This window comes from Eleutherodactylus coqui, chromosome 2, assembly GCF_035609145.1.
Source record: "Eleutherodactylus coqui strain aEleCoq1 chromosome 2, aEleCoq1.hap1, whole genome shotgun sequence".
NCBI lineage: Eukaryota > Metazoa > Chordata > Amphibia > Anura > Eleutherodactylidae > Eleutherodactylus > Eleutherodactylus coqui.
This window is the reverse complement of record NC_089838.1, coordinates 143,110,895-143,127,952: the sequence shown is the minus strand read 5'-3', so window position 1 is coordinate 143,127,952 and position 17,058 is coordinate 143,110,895. Positions and strand designations below refer to the sequence as shown.

The following is a 17,058-nucleotide window of genomic DNA, read 5'->3' as shown; positions in this document are numbered from 1 at the left end:
TCTAAACTTGGAAAGAAAAAGTAGATCTAAAGAATGATATATTATTAAAATAGTCATTAATATTAAATGCAAAAAGATAAAATATTAAAACGGGAATATTATTTAGTAACTAACGGTTGCTGTACTTCTAATTTTCCAGAAAGAAAAGGAAAAATGTATTACAGGAGTTCATGTTTTATAAAAAATCTATTCACCATGATGAGTTCTACATATTGTTCTCATTTGTAAGAATTGTATTTATATGTGGGTGAGTCAAAAGTTATCTGCACTCTGATCGCAGAATTTATTTCAATCAACTTTCAGAAAAGACAAACACATTATTTTTCGGCATAATCTCCCTGCTTTATCCATCTGTCAACAAGCTTTCGTATTATCTCATTAAATAATGTTTTAGGCTGCGCTGCGAGCCATGAATCCATAGCTGTCTTCGTCCTCTTAGGGCTTCTTCAGGAGACCAAGCAGGTGATAGTACGATGTGGACAGATCACAACTATAGGGGGATGCTTTGGCACCTCAAAATGAAGTTTTTGAAGAGTATTAACAGTATGGGCAGTAGTATGCGGCCTTGCATTGTCATGCAACAATACAACACCCCTGGGAGTCCTCTGTGGTTTGTTTGAATTGTAGATTTCAGCTCTTCAGTAAGCATCTCACTATAAGGAGCACTGTTGATTGTTGAACCTTTTTCCTGATAATGTTCCAATACTGGCCCTTGAAAATCCCAGCATTTGGCTCCTTTTTCATCACTACCACTTCTGTTACCTTCCTTGGGCTTCTCTTCCCATTCATACATCTTTTTTGTGACATAAGAATTTCTCCATAGTGTGCACAAAGTCTTTGGTAAATATCACATTACACTACAGTCACAAAATAACTGACATAGCTTGTTCCAACTTGCACAGAAGTGACTAGGGAGACAGCGACCTACAATGTAAAGTTTTGATAAGACAGTTCGCCCAACAGAAATTTTAATATAGCTGGATTGCAGATAATTTTTTACTCACCCTAAACCAAAATGATACTAAATATAGAAAAATTAGGTGACTAATTTCTTATATATATTTTGTGTATTAATAAGTCTAACAAATGCACACTCGTTGGGGGGACCAACAGTGACTATATTGATCCAGGCTATAGGAGTCTCCCATTGGTCCCCCCAACGAGTGGGCATTAGTAGAGGGTTATGCTTTTTGACCTTGGCTAATGCCTTTGGGGATACCTACTGTCTGTTATGTCTATTTGTGTATGGCCCTTAGGTTTTAGTTTTAAATTATTAAAGGTTAAGTTTTAAGGGTTCTTATCTGCGAAGGGTAAATTCAAATACTAAGTTCCCTCTGCCTCAGTGACTCCTTAAGTTCATGGGATTATAAATCGTATTTCACAATACTACCAGTAAATTTTAACTATATCAATAAGACATATAGAGACTGATTTTAAGTGGAGGAAATATGCCACAGATGCTGCCAGGCAGAAGTGAACATCTGCCAAAGCAACAAGGTTCCATTGGTCAGGGGTTTGATCCACTCAGCTGCGGTTACCAGCTGGCTCCCAAAGCCACCCTGCGCAGGGCAAAAGGCAAAGTAAATTTGGTGTGAAAGTTCTCAGCCAAGCAGGGGTCAAAAGGGCTGCTCAGTGCTAATGATTAAAATCCAATGCAAATCCCTCCTAATGGTCTGGGATCCGTGCATGTGTATGGCTCCTGGACCATCCATACAGCGGAGTTATTAGACATTGCTGTAGTTGTTGCATGATGCAATGATTTGTATAACCACGCAAACACGTGGTAAGCATAATTTGTCTTCGAGACAGTGTTCTGCGCAGTTGTGAGGGAATCATGGCAGAGCTGGCGGAATTCCAATGCAGTCAAATTGTTGGAGCCTGTATGGTGGGTGCCTCTGTAACAAAGGTAGCAGAAGTTTTTGCTGTATCACGGGGAACAGTTTTCAACATTATGACTACATACAGTAAGACTGGAAAATATGCATCCAACAAACACTAGACTGCACGGAAATGTGTGTTGAGTAACAAAGTCACACAATCATTGCATAGGGTTGCGATGAAAGAGAAGCAGACTACAGCTTTGGTGTTTCCATATTTTTGTCTACTTCCTGTAAGTGATTGCAACATTGAAACAAAAGGATAAAGTATTGCGGAAAACTGAACACTTGAAGGGAGGTTCTATTATCCTATTGGGCCTTCTTTAGCTTGGATGCAAGATGTGATACGAGTGGGCATGGAGGCATACAGGTTCCCTATGGTATCCTGTGACATATCGATCCACATTTGCTATAACAGCCTAACATTGTGCAAACTCATAGGCTTGCAAAGTTGGCATCCCAGATGATCCCATACATGTTGTGCTGGCAATAAATACGGTGATGGGACAGTCTAGAGAAGTGTGGCAATATTGTGGAGGCATTCCTGTGATACCCTTGCTGTTGCTGGAAAATGCCTATTGGAAGCCTTGCCATGAGAGGCAACACATGTGGCTGCAGAACGTCCTGAACATATAGCTGAGCTATCATTGTCCCTCATACCACCACTAGCAGTGACTGACTCTCATATGGGATAGCCCCCAAGACCATCAGACCAGCAATGGGGGCAGCATGCAGCTCCACAACAAAGGCAGAATTAGGCCACTCATCCAGACATGAACACAGCTGATATCAGTGCCCAAACTAAACCTGGATTCGTCACTGAAGACAACCTGTTTCCACTCCATAGCAGTCCAGTTTTGTCACTCACGACACGACTGCAAACCACGATGTGGAGATATCAAAGGCATTATAAATAATGGGCGACCAACTGTCCCTCAGCCAAGCATCTGGAAACAGTTCCAACAGACGAAGGGGCCTGTGACAATGGTGCCATCTGTCTCTGGATGGCAGACAACAAAGTAGTTGGAGCTGTTCGTGCCTGTCAGATGATCAGGCAATCCTCACTACTAGTGGTCTGTTGAGGGTGCCCTGTACCTTGTCGCCTTGTGTGTGCCCTCACGCATCCACTGGTCCAAACATCTACTAACAGTCAGATCAGAATGGCCCAGGTGGAAGCACTTTAGCACCTTAGGGCCTCAGGTGACAAGACCGTTCATGTAATCACACCACAACTCTAATAATATGCATTTCTGCCTGAGATATAATTGCATGCAGAATTTTGCAGCAAAATGACAACTCCTTCTAGGGGCTTGATTTTTTTTAACAATAACTGAATGTTGAGGCTTTCATAGATATCCCAGCAAATAAACGTCAAAGAGCTTTGCATCTATAACCCTTTTCTTATGAACATCTTGGTAATAAAAAACATCTTAAAATACTGCAAATTTATATCGAACGTGATCACAAGCTGGCCAGTCAAGACATGACATAGCTATCTGATGAGCTATTCCTCCATTTACACCATACACATACCAATTAGGGTGGGTAAACAGTATGGTATTTGACATTTGAAGCAATGTTTAACTGGCTACAGAGTTATCTTGATCTGCAGATATAAATCTCATGCCTATGGTTGGCTTACTATTATTAAGTTTAAAGTAAATATATATATATATATATATAACATACAAGACTATAGTCACTTACATAAAGTATGGTTGAAAACATGGCACTCTGAAAAATATTACCTTTTTTGTTCACTTGTGTTGTAGAAACATGACTGTACAATCTCCCATTACATTTCTAGATGCACCTTCCATAACTTTATCTCATTCCTTTCATACTTTTCTTTGAAATAACTATACGGTGTACATATCTATGCATATTTTTCGGGATTTCCCTTTCTATTTTATTTTAATTACATTTGTGCCAACATGTTTCTGGACATATAATTACGAACATATGGGCTTTATGACATCATTTATATAAGATGACATGGTTTTTCTTTTGTGCCCTACATTCTGCAGTTAGACCATGGTTGAAGAAAAAGGACAAGATAAATTTACACCCTGAAGAACTTACAATTTTACTTAGTGTCTGTGATTCAGGAAGATAAAGTGCCAAGCCTAGGGTCACCATAATGCAGCCAAACAAATCAACAAAAGCTCTCTGCTGTGTTCCCGTAGTGAGAGTGACACTGCTTAGGACTTCAGAGCTGAGTATTCTCACAATCTGTTTATAATACATGTACACAAGCACACATACACTCCCATATACATCCATGTGTGTCTATGTGGGAATCAAATAAACACACACATATATACATTATATATACATAGATATCTATCTATCTATCTATCTATCTCTAATCCTTAATTTGAATAGCAATATCACAACTCTCTCCACACACACACATACATTATATATATATATATATATATATATATATATATATATATATATATATATATATATATATATATATATATATATATATATATATATATATATATATATATATATATATATATATATATATAAAGACAGAGGTGTGATATTCAAAGTAATTGACAATATAGTTTGGAAAGTAAGATTTTAGTGCTATACTGTTAATTCGTTTAGTTGCAACATTAGCCTCATAGTCAACAATCTAATCTTTTAAACACATTTTTTTCGTAAAATATTTCAATTATTTTTGCTACATTTAGACTGACATCTGAAGTATACAAGACTGTTTTAATCATTTGCTTTGGTTAAGCAGATTGGTGTCATTCACTAAAGGCACATTTAAACAGTCGAATGTTGGGCAAACGATGCCCGACACTTGTCCCTACACATATTCGCTCCTTAGCAGGAGATTTCTCTCCTCGCTCTTCCCCACCCTGTCCATTCACTTAACATAGCGGCCGTTCAATACTGAACGGCTGCTATTTACACTAAGCGATCAGCTCATCGTCCATTGTTTTTTTAGCATAAACGAAGGACGATGAGCTGAACACTGAACGCTCAGTGTAAATAGCAGCCGTTCAGTACTGAATAGCTGCTATGTTAAGTGGATGGAGAGGGGCAGGGGGAGAGCGTGCAGACAAATCTCCTCCTGCCGCCCCACTGTGAGCCAACGATACTTGCTCTAGTGCAGCAGCATGGGAGCAAGTATGTGCGGAGACGAGTGTCGGGTATAGTTTGCCCAACACTTGTCGCGTCTAAATGAGCCATAAGAAACCATCAATATACAAACACGAAAATCATTGACTAATGAAGTAAACAATATTTATTCTCTTGGAACCATGGCACATATCAATGGTTGGGATATACAGTACTGCATTAGACAGTAAGTGGAAAGTCAGTTATTAAACTGGATGTGTTGAAAGCAGGAAATTGGCCAAGTGCAAGCATTTGAGCAACTCTGAAAAGGGCCAAATCCTTACCCCGAGATAACTGGAAACTGCACGTCTTGTGTGGTGCTCCTGGTATACTAGTACCTACCAAAAGCAGTCTAAGAAAGGACAACTGGCAACAGGGTCATGAGTGCCTAAGGCTCATTAATGGGACCATGATCTACTATGGGAAGAAGATAAGCTGAATGAGGGAGCTATATGTATGAATCATGTCTTTTGCATTGTGAATACTCTTTTCTCATTCATATTAAAGGGATTGTCTAGTATTATTAAAAAAAAGATTACTTTCTTGCAGAAAAATTGTGCCACCTGTCAATGGGTTGTGTCTGGGATTGTAACTCATTCATAACACCAGTAAAGAGGGCTGAGCTGTAATACCATACACGAAATTTGGATAAGTGAGGCACTGTTTTTGGTGCAATTAATAGAAAAAATTTGTAGTATGCTGGTCAAACGTTACAAACAGTAAATGCATTGAATCACTAAAACACTCACAAATGATACTCTGGCATCATTTGGTTACATTATGTTGGAGAAAATGGTAATAAAATTAACAGTAGGTTTATTTTATGCATCCATGATGAAACGGATATGGAGATATTTTGCATGCATGAAGTTTAACTATAAATACAGCCCAAGTCTAGGTCCATAATTATTGTATTATTATGTTAGTATTTCCCATGGTGAACATCGGCTGATTTATAATTTTATTTATTACTATCATGTTTGTTATTGTTATCATGTTATTTCAGTAGAAGATTTAAACCAAATGGTAGATACCTGATAGCTGACCCATCCTAGAGACATGTTTTTCTGTCCTTTTTTGGAAAGAATCAAGTATATTAGCTGAATGGATGAAGCTATTTGTCAGCTATCCATGCATTATTAGGGTTTATTTGTTCCACATATTTGTTGGTTCTTTTGAACTAGTCGAGAAACTCTTTCATTTGTCTAATTTATAAGCTTTCCTGAGCCTGCATTCCAGTAGTTTAGAAGTGTCACCTGCAATAACTATGAAAAATTGCAGCTCGCATCTTGCTCTACTTTTCTTTTTCCAGCTTTAAAGTCGATCCCAACTACCAAAGGGACTTCAGTTTCAAACATAACAAATCTAATTTAACCCCATTGAATTTCAATCTTTGTGCCTAATGGTCATTCTTTAGTGCTTGAATACTTTTGAACCTGCACTGAATCATTTATATTCAAAAATGCAATCAAATGTAATATTGTAATAACTTGCGGTGCTTACACAACACAGCTGGATGCATTATTTATGCCGGAAAACAGCTGCATAACTAGATGTACTGCAAAAAGCGTAGCATTTTCACTGTGAAGAGTCATACAACTTGTATTATTAAACTGTATTGTAGCCCAGACAGGCTTTAATAGGCAGATTGGAATACAAAATGTCACAATGTTGCAGAAATAGATTATTATGGGAGCCAGAAGAGAATTGATTTGACTGGCCATTTGGCATTCAATTTACACCTGTCTACTGTGCAGCTATGGATAAAATGATTCCATAAACAATTAGAATTTGCAATTATTCATCAAAAATCATATTCAGAAAATTAGATTAGGGAAAGAAGGAATCACGGTATTATGTGAAAATATCAATTGAAGCATGGCAATGACTATGTACAGTATCATTTATGCTCAGTAAATAAGATTATTCTAATATTTAAGAAAGAAAAATACTGTCATAATGAAAGTCTCTGGGCAAATATAAGAAGACAGTTTTTGCCCCAGCTTCTCATTCCCAATGATAGAATTTACCAGGGGTACCAAAATGTAGGGATTTGCAGAGATCTTTCTTTCTTACTATTTCTGCATGAAAATGTCTTTTTTGTATAAAAAACAGTTTTGGATAGTAGAAAGCTATCTTTAAACAGAGGGTTTAACAGGCAGGAAGACCCCCAGAAATCACAGGCTAGAATTTTTTCGCTTGGTAAGTCTTTTTTGCCTAATGATACACTTAGGAAATGTTATAGATGATTGGAAATCATGAATATACGGCTTATTAGGATGGATGTATTTAATAATGACTTTTTATTTAAAATGTATCATTACCATTCGATTTATTATATCTAATGATTGTGCATAAAGAACGATAATAAATAGGGTCCATCAAAGTACTAGAGGATCCTCCAGTTAGCCCAAGCTCTGACCATACAATGTAGTTTATCGGTGTAAGGCCTTCAGATGAGTGTATTGTAACAAATACGTCCGTAATTCGGATCCGTAATTACATTACAACCATATGTTATCATTATTTCATAAGTATTTAATTAGGATTTGACTAATCTGATTTACTTATTTGTTCCGTATTTGCCCAGTAGAAAAGAATAGCAATACAGAGGCAAAAACGCAAAACATAGGCGATGCTGTGCTTTAAAAAAAAAAACTAATTAAAAATACAGCCAGTGAATAGATCAATAGATTTACATTAGCTCTGTATTACGGTCCTTGAACAAGGACCAAATGCAGAACTAAAATGCGCTTGCTTGAAAGAGGCCTAAAGGCCCTTTTACATGGGCCGACAGTCTTTTAAATGACTGCATGAGTGCTGATGTCACCACTAAGGTCGTCAGTGCTCATGCAGAGCATTTAAACTAAAAGACTTGCCACTGGACCATGAACTTCTCGTCTGCTTCTTGCTCAGAGCTTCGCCTCCTATGAGAAACGCTGAGCGGGGAGCATTTACACAGGACGAGAAGCCGCCGCACCCCACCAAATGTGCTCAGATCAGTATGCAGTTACTTGAGAAGAGCGAGGCTTGCTCGAGTAACTGCCTTAACTGAGTGTGCTCGCTCATCTCTACACCTAGTAGGTGTGAGGAAACTTATAAGGCCATGCATGCAACGGGAGCTGTGGAAACATTGTATCATCTCCCAATTGCATAACAAAATAGCACAAAGGGAATCAATTATGTTGTGAAATTAAAGATTCATGTAGCCAAAGAATGAACTCATCAACAGGAACAAATAATACATGGTCACTCTTCTCATACTTGTGTCCCGAGTTACACCTTATCAACAACTGGTTTCATTTTACAAATGAAGGCACCCTCACAGTTTAAGAAGCACTAGTTTACATTACCATCAATTCCAATGAAGAAATGTTCAAAGAGAAGGACTAGTCCAGGTTGAGCAGTTGACATTAGTTAGCATGCATTTACTCCAGTATCGGCCTATTTACTTAGGGGCCTTTCTGTTCTCTTTTGGTCAAAGACATAATATCTTGACAACAGATTCCATCAAGCTATATGCAAACAATTTAATGTTTGTGGGAAAAGCATCATTGTCCATTCTGCCTGTATGTGGGAAAATAGTGATGACATGTTGGATTTAACCCATCCAATTTGATTGTTTTCCTTGCCATAGGTTTCTGTGTTTCCTTCTCCAGAGAAATATCATTTTGAAGAAAATATGTTATTAGAAAATAAACTATTTATAAATCTATAAATCAAATTTTTATTCTAAACATATAACATTTTCCATGTCACTCTGTATATATATTTTTTTTTTCACAAAAAATTGTAACATCTTGTAGTTTTCACTCTGGCTACTGAGCCTAATAATAGTCTGACACTTCATGCTCTGTAGAGAAAAGTTTTCAGTAGTTGTCTCATTATCATCACAGGCGGTATTACAATCAAAGGTGTCCCCTATAACATAGGTTCCACCATTCACAATGGGTGATGATCACAGTTTATCTATTCTCCCTCCTTGCACAATGACCTCCACACAGGTTGCACAGCATGCTTAGAACACTCTTCCATTGGAGTCAATGACTGTCCTCCTGTCCATTGTGCCCATGTGGCTGCTATACAAAACAGGAAGTTTCAGATCATTATTAGCCTCAGTAGCAATAGTAAAATCTGAAAAATATTAGTTTTTTCTTTTTAATACACAGTGACATAAAAAGTTACAATGAAATCAGTAAAAACTTTTAAAAAATGTTTAACATAACAACTTGCCTTAAACAATTGGTCATTTATTTCCTGATTACATATTCCCTTTAATAATAAAGTCCAGGAAAACAGATCTAATTATATTATGTCTATGGCCAGTTTCAAGTTTTGCACTGACTTCAGTGCAACGTCTAATCTATGACAGCCGGTGACTGCAAAGTTTCCAATAATAGGCATAACGGTAGTGTACCATAAATAATATAAGTGTTTACAGCATGGCATTTTCTAGCAATAATTGTAGATTTGCTTTAATATCTTTAACACTTTTTCCCCAAAGTTTTAACACTTAAAAAAAATGTTTGACCATTTATGTTAATATTAATAATCATTTATTTTACATGGCTGGAAAATAGCATTTTAAGAAAAATCTGTATATATGACCTACCTGTACGTATTTAAAACATAGTATGCTGCAAGCAAAGCTGGCTAGCTTGAAAATACTATCTGTTATGAGCAACTATTAACCCTTTGCAATCCAATTTTAGATTTAGGGTTTCCTAGGGGGCTTTCTCTTTCTGCCATTATACAATGGCACCATCTACTGGCTAGAGCCAGTACTGCTGTATGGGACATGCTGGAGAGGCCCCCGATAACAGAGTGGCTAGTAAAATACTGTAAGAATACCCTGCTAGACGTCTTCCGACATCGGAGCTGTGCAGTTTTCAATCAGAATGTCTTTAGACGTCAGACAGTGGATTGGAAATGGTTAAGCTTTTAGTATTTTTCTGGGTTGCAACATGAACAATAGGAAAAAAAAGCAAGAAGCATTGCAATGGTGTGCAATGTTAAATGTCATCCGGAAATCTTTTTTTTTTGGCTTGCTCGGATAAGCCATTTCCCTAAGTATAAAATAAACAATTCTAATGATAAATACACTAACATTTTGTTGAAATAATAATAGCACAGATAGAATGCAAAATGCAAATTATTCTTGTCCAATCAGCCATAAAATATTCAGCTTGAAATAAAATTATGTCTTGAGTTATATGAATGTAGTGGAATAACAAAACGAGGGCAGGCACCAGATACATCAGCTCAAATGACTTTGTAATAGAATTACAATCTATTTTACATTCTATTAATAGTAGACACATAAAAAGGCATCCTGGACACAAGGTATCATTGCCAATGAGAAAGCGCTGCTCTTTAATTACATATATTATGATAGTAGAAAGCAAAGGTCAAGTCAACAAAGTAGCCAATGCGCCCAATAAAATGTAATTTTACCTTTTAACAAGAATCAGAGTAGAGGTTATTCTCGTATTTGTTCGTTCAGCTTGCACCTTAGACGGTTTCCTGCACACAAAAAAGGGACATTAAAATCAAATTACAACCTTTGAAACAAATACATGAGAATTAAAATAAATTAACGCTACAGATAGTCATTAACTTCCTTGCTATTAAAATAATAGAATTATTACACATGATGGCTTTAATCCTGGGGTGGAGAAAATATGACAGAAGGATAACACTATTATTATGCTAAACATGGTTTCATTTGAACATCTGCAGCACTATATCAATCAGCAAATGTGATAAATAGCCGGGAACACATGAACTGTTATACATACACTAGCTGAACTCAAACGGAACCTTTACTGGCAACCACTAAAAAATGTAAAAGTTTGAATGGTTGACAGAAAAGAAGGATGGCAAACATAAAAAGATAAAAACATGATTGGTCATGGCCTTGATGAAGGAGGGCCTACTCCTTCAAAAATTATTAGGACCCAATTTTGACCTGATAGATGGTGAAACAATAGTCCTTCCAAGAGTGGCTTGATATTTCAGCACTGACTCTCAAACCTAATTCACCCATATATTTATCTTATTAGCTTTGAGGATCGGTGATGGCATGTCCAGTTTCCAGTCTATTGATAGTACCTTTTAGGTCAGTTTCATGCAAGCGTCCACCATGATATTCTTTCCAGCACAAGATGATGGAAACTAACAGAAACCTGCTGAAATGGAGACCTATTACTTTCCATTTCAGCAGTCTTCAATAGTAGCAAAGATAGTTTCCATTAGTTCCAATCTAGTTGTGCTGTTTTGGGTATTTTAAATGGAAATCTTGATGACACAACAAGACAGAGGCAATAACAAGATGTGAACAGGTCATAAAACATATTTTGATAATAATACAGGGTGTCTCAATGGGATAGAAACACCCATATAGAATGAAAACAGTTTGTCAGATGGTGATCCAATTTTGCATACAAGCTGTGGAGGAAAGGGGAAAGCTGTTAGGCCATGTCACCAAAATGACGGCCATTTTGAATGCCTGCATGTTGGATTCAGCTCAATTTCTTTCCAGTGCAAAGGTAGGTATGGGATATAATGAACTGGCGGAGAATGTAACTAGAAAAACAAGGGTGTGCTTCATTTTAACATAACTTTATTAATTCTTCTGTTGACAAAGTGATTTTTCTTCATTACAGGCAATGTGAATGATAGCGTTAGGTCAAGTAGAGTATACGGAGATCGTCCTCTGTTAAGTGTTGCAGCATCTGCAATTTGTAAGGATGCCATCTATATATAGACAAAATTCACTTTAATGGAGGCACGGCTAACCCCACATTCTGCATAGATATCCACATTGTCCACATTTGTATAGATGTCCATATCTTGAAAAGCCCATAGCTGCTTCTTAGCATCCATCAACTGTTAGTATAAATAAAATCCTGAAACTTGTTCTTCTTTTATTGCTTTTATCTGTGCACAATCATGCAGATAAATAAAAACCCAACACATTTTAGCCACTCTTGAAGCTTTTCATTCCTTACCAGTAGAGATGAGCGAGTGTACTCACTAAGGCAAACTAGTCGAGCGAGTAGTGCCTTATGTGAGTACCTGCCCGCTCGTCTCAAAAGATTCGGGTGCCGGCGGGGGAGAGTGGTGAGTTGCGGGAGTGAGCAGGGGGGAGCGGGATGGAGAGAGTGAGATCTCCCCCCTCCCCCCCGTTCCTCCCTGCCGGCACCCGAATCTTGAGATGAGCGGGCAGGTACTCGCATAAGGCATTACTGGCTCGAGTAGTTTGCCCTAGCGAGTACGCTCGCTCATCTCTACTTACCAGTCACTGAATTACTAGCATGCACATAAAGATCAATACATTTAAGTCAAAAGCCTTTTTCTGTTAAAAAAACACATATACAGTGTATTGTAATACATGAGGAAGACAGCTGTGCAAAAAGACATGCCCTTTACAGGTTAACAAGTTATTCTGTCACCATCTGTCGCCATTTGGAGGGACAGGTAATGTTATCTTATGGTATAGTCTCTTGGGAGTGCGCTAATAAATAATATCCTGAACTACCTTAGTGTCACATTGTCCACATTTTAATGTTTTTGTAATTAGCTGCACATAATGAATAATAAGACATCTCTGAATGTTTATATGAAGTGAAGCATGTAGACTTGGGCATTATCACGGTTTCTCAGCAGTATATATGAGGACATGCCAGAGGTCTGAATGAATATTCATGAGCAGCCATTTTGCTTAAGAAAAAAAAGAATCTTGAAAGTTCATAATGTACTTAATAGAAACAATTCTCAAATAATAGAAAATGGATGTATTATAACATTCTAGAATGATTAGTCTAAAAACATACTAAATGGTCTTTACCAGATCAAACAAATCTAAATTTAATTTAAAACAAGTTTAAATAAAAAATCGTAAAAACAATAAAAATTAATGTTCTAAAAGAAAGGGTTATCCCACCAAAACATTTGTCATCTATCCATAGCATATGCATGATCACTGAAGGTAAGACCAGGAATAATGAGAAGAGTCCAACCCAAGTCCCTCTAGTGAGTGGAGCAGTGATGTGCATAAGTTACCACCACTCTATTCACCATTGATGGAGATAGCCAAGTGATGTCCTCGGCTATCTTCATCAGTCCCATAGAAGTGAAAGAAACATCAGTCACGCATACACACCGCTGCTCTATTTACTAGAAGGACTTTAGGAGCACTGTTCTGGTGATTCCAAGGGCTCCCAGAAGTTGGACCCTCAGATATAATATATTTATCACCTATCCTGTGGATAGGTGATAAATGATTTTAGTGAGATAACTCTGTAAAACAATCTGAACAATGAAGAAGGACGCTGGTAACAGGTGCTCTTAAAAATAACTGTTCAGGTAAAATTTAAAGCACTGCTGCCATGTTCTTGCATAAATATTGATCGGTGAGGTACTGTTGATTGACTTTCACTCTCAAGTGCTATCCAGCAATCCGTTTTGGAGGATGGTACATTAAGCTTTCTTTGAGCCTAGCTTTTTTAAGCCCCTTTAGGCTGCTTATAGATGACATAGCAGCATTTTATGTTTCTTATTTATTTGTAATTTTTTTCAAATAAAAATGATGCATTTGTATGTTATTTCATATGAGCATTCAATACAGCTCTGACATTTGCAATGTTGTCTGCAAGCTGCTTTAATTTCAACATGTAACGATAGCATGCTTGTCTAATTGTAGATAGCAAATCCAGGGTGTTTTCGTTCCAACTGTTTGTCTGCTGCTCCTTTGGAGATAAGGAGTTTAAACTACCATCAATAGCCCCTGAGCGTCGCAATAAGGAAGAGATACTTAGCATGAATTTGTAAAAGGAACACAAAACATATCTTGAGGGTTATCATTTAAAGAGCTTAGATTTCTGGACTTCTTTCTCCACTATATACTCCGCTACTTCCGCTTTGGGCAATATGTTTTATTTTCTATTTGTGTGACAAGATACCCTATGGTCTTATTCTGTTTGAGGTAATATGTTTTATTTGCAGAAACTCTTCAAGATCTGTACATGCAAAAAAAAAACAAAACCTGATCGATAGCTATATTTCACATGAGAAAGAACATAGAGAAGAATCATAGCTTTGTAAACTCCAGCTCTGCATTTTTGCTTTAAGTACCATTCAATATATTTATATTCTTTATCAAATTTTACATAATATAGGACCTTATGAGGAGAATCTAATACCAAAACTACTGGGGAACATGTATTTACTTATATCTAACAAATCAATATGATTAATATGAGAGTACGTATCATGTTCTACCACTACTCAATGCTCTCGTAGTCAGGTTTGCAGACATTCCCTGAAAGAGATCTAATATCAGTTGCCACTTACTACTTCTGAGACCAGGGTTCACCCAGATTTAATGTAGGAAAGATTTTTTTTTTAATTTTGTTGAATAAGTAGTATGTTTTAAAAAAACAAAACAATTATTTTTAAGTATCCGATTAAAGGTCCTTTTACACGCAAAGATAATTTTTCAAATGGCCAAAAGATTGAAAGATTTAGCAATGTATTTGCATAAAGTGTTAATGGCTTTAATGGCCATTAACACTTTGATCATCTTCAGTTGGATGTTAAAGGACCTTCTTTTTCCTCCACCAGTTCTTTGCTCAGCTGAGTGTTTAAACACACACGCCCAGCTGTGTAAACATCTGTCAGCAAATTCCATTGCTCTTCTCTCAGCAGAGTACACAGTACAAATATACAATGCCAAAAGACAGTAAGCATTTTTCAAAAGTGATTTAAAGGGAACCTGTCACCAGGTTTTCATAGGTGTAACTTGCATAACTATCACATAGTTACAGGGCAGACAGCATGATCCAACTAGTTTTTGTAACTATATGCACCCTATTAATTGCAAAACTTTTACTGAACTGCATGCTAATAACTCAAAGGCATTATTTTTTAGTAAAAAAAAAGAGTCACCTCGCCTCAGAGTTTTGCCAAAACCATGCGCCTAGTTCATTGATGGCTAGACTCATCCTCTAGCACTGCTGAAATCCAACACATGCACTTTGGTATTTATTTTTGACGTACATGCAGCAAACCTCTTCTTTACCAATGAAAACATCATACCATGCATGCATGTGAACAACATTGATCAGACATCTCCCTATGCCCATCACTCAATTCTTTACACCAGCCAACTTCTTCTTCTGCATCCCCTTTCTATGAGAATTGTGCACAGGCAGGAATTAAAGACCAGCATCTTTTTTCCCCTGCAGATGGCTCAAAAAGGATGAACTCTAAAGATGTTAAAAAGGTATATGAGAGAGTACACAATTGAATAGTGTAGAAGGATCCAGAAGAGAGAATTTGCGCCTGCGCAATAGGCACCAGTGTGGATACAAGCATAGGATTTGGGAGGAGAGTTCAGTATTTGCAGCAGAAGAGCTGCTGTCAGTCAAGTGGGGTTTCGATGAGCAGAGGGGACGGCTGATGACATTATTCACATAATTATAACATAGCACGAGAACTAAAAGTAGCATGCGGGAGAGGACAGAGTTGAAATAAGCCGCATAGTACACAGTGCTGAAGGATCAAAATAGAGGCTGAGTAAGGGCTCAGTCACACGGGCGTTAATTGCCGCGATTTGCGCATGCGCATGCGTCCGGCGATTTTTTTAAACCATTGCTTTGCAATGGTATCGGACACATGAGCGCTTTTTATGCGCTCGTCCGATAAATTAGAGAACAGAAATCGCAGATCGCACCTATCTGCGATCTGCGATTCCTGTTCTCTTCTCTATATGCGCTCAATGGGGCCGGCGGCAGCAGCGCTGACCCCATTGAGAACATATAGAAGACAAATCATTCTTCTCTGCCACAGCTGTAACAGCTGTGGCAGAGAAGAACGATGTTTGCCCATTGAATTCAATGGAGCCGGCAATACAGCCGACTCCATTGAAAGCAATGGGCTGCCGGCGTGCGCGGGATGAATTGTCGGGAAGGGGTTAAATATATAACCCCTTCCCTGCAATGCATCCTGAAAAGTGAAAAAATAAAAAAAAAGGATGTACTCACCTGCTCCCGGCAGCCTGAGATCCCCGCGGCCGTCCTGCAGTGGGTGTGAAGGGGGATCTCCGGCTGCCAGGAGCAGGTAAGTACATACATTTTTTTTATTTTTTCACTTTTCAGGATGCATTGCAGGGAAGGGGTTATATATTTAACCCCTTCCCGACAATTCATCCCACACTCGCCCGCAGCACTTGCATTCAATGGAGCCGGCTGTATTGCCAGCTCCATTGAATGCAATGCGCTGGACAGCTCCGGCCCGTTTCTAATGAAACGCGGCTAGGAGCAGATTTTCGGGCGATTTTTCGGCGCCGGTCACGCGATTTGCGCATGCGCATCCGTCATGCGATGCGCAAATCGCGTGAAAAAACGCCCGTGTGACTAAGGCCTAAGACTCTTTTCTATAAATAGTGATGACAGGGGGCCTTTTTTCAGATTAAATTAAACCATATGCAGCTTGGATTTATTTTTCAAACTCAAAGAATTTTCAAAAGGTTTTTTCCTTAAATAATTAAGTTCCTTTAATATGAGTAATATGGACTATGAGTAACCCTTCAGGAATTTACTAGGACTTTAGCGTTATGGTCTGATTGAATATAATAACTATTACTTTGGGGTGTAATGAACCACTGAAGTATAGAGGAACGTCAGTCCTTTTTTGTCCCTTTATTATACTACTATTTTTCATTCTTTTAGGGTTTTATTCTAAAATATGCTATGACTCTTTTCAGAAATTGAATACAGAACATGATTTCTCACTCCTTCCTAAACAACCTTGTCAGGTCTGTTCCCATCACTAGAGAAATGAGTCCTATGTACAGTGTTGTCCTCTAATGTACAAAGTGAGGCAAAAGTCTAGAAATACCTATTTAACTTGTGTAATAATGAGAAAATCGACTTCCAATGTTTGAAAGTATTAATTGAGGGTGAAGCTGCATTTTTTGATAGAGGAGATGTTTTTGGCGACTATTTCAAACTTCACCATTTTGAAATTAGCTCAG

At 37.8% G+C, this 17,058-nt stretch overlaps 1 protein-coding gene across 2 annotated transcripts in view; it reads right to left on the bottom strand.

Annotated features, from left to right (window-relative positions):
* Positions 1–17,058, bottom strand: part of SYT1 (synaptotagmin 1) — a 565,005-nt gene that overhangs the window by 291,244 nt on the left and 256,703 nt on the right. For both annotated transcript variants that reach the window (XM_066591696.1, XM_066591697.1), the window contains exon 5: positions 10,476–10,544. The gene's annotated coding sequence lies outside the window, so the exon portion shown is untranslated. The remainder of the gene's footprint in view (positions 1–10,475; positions 10,545–17,058) is intronic.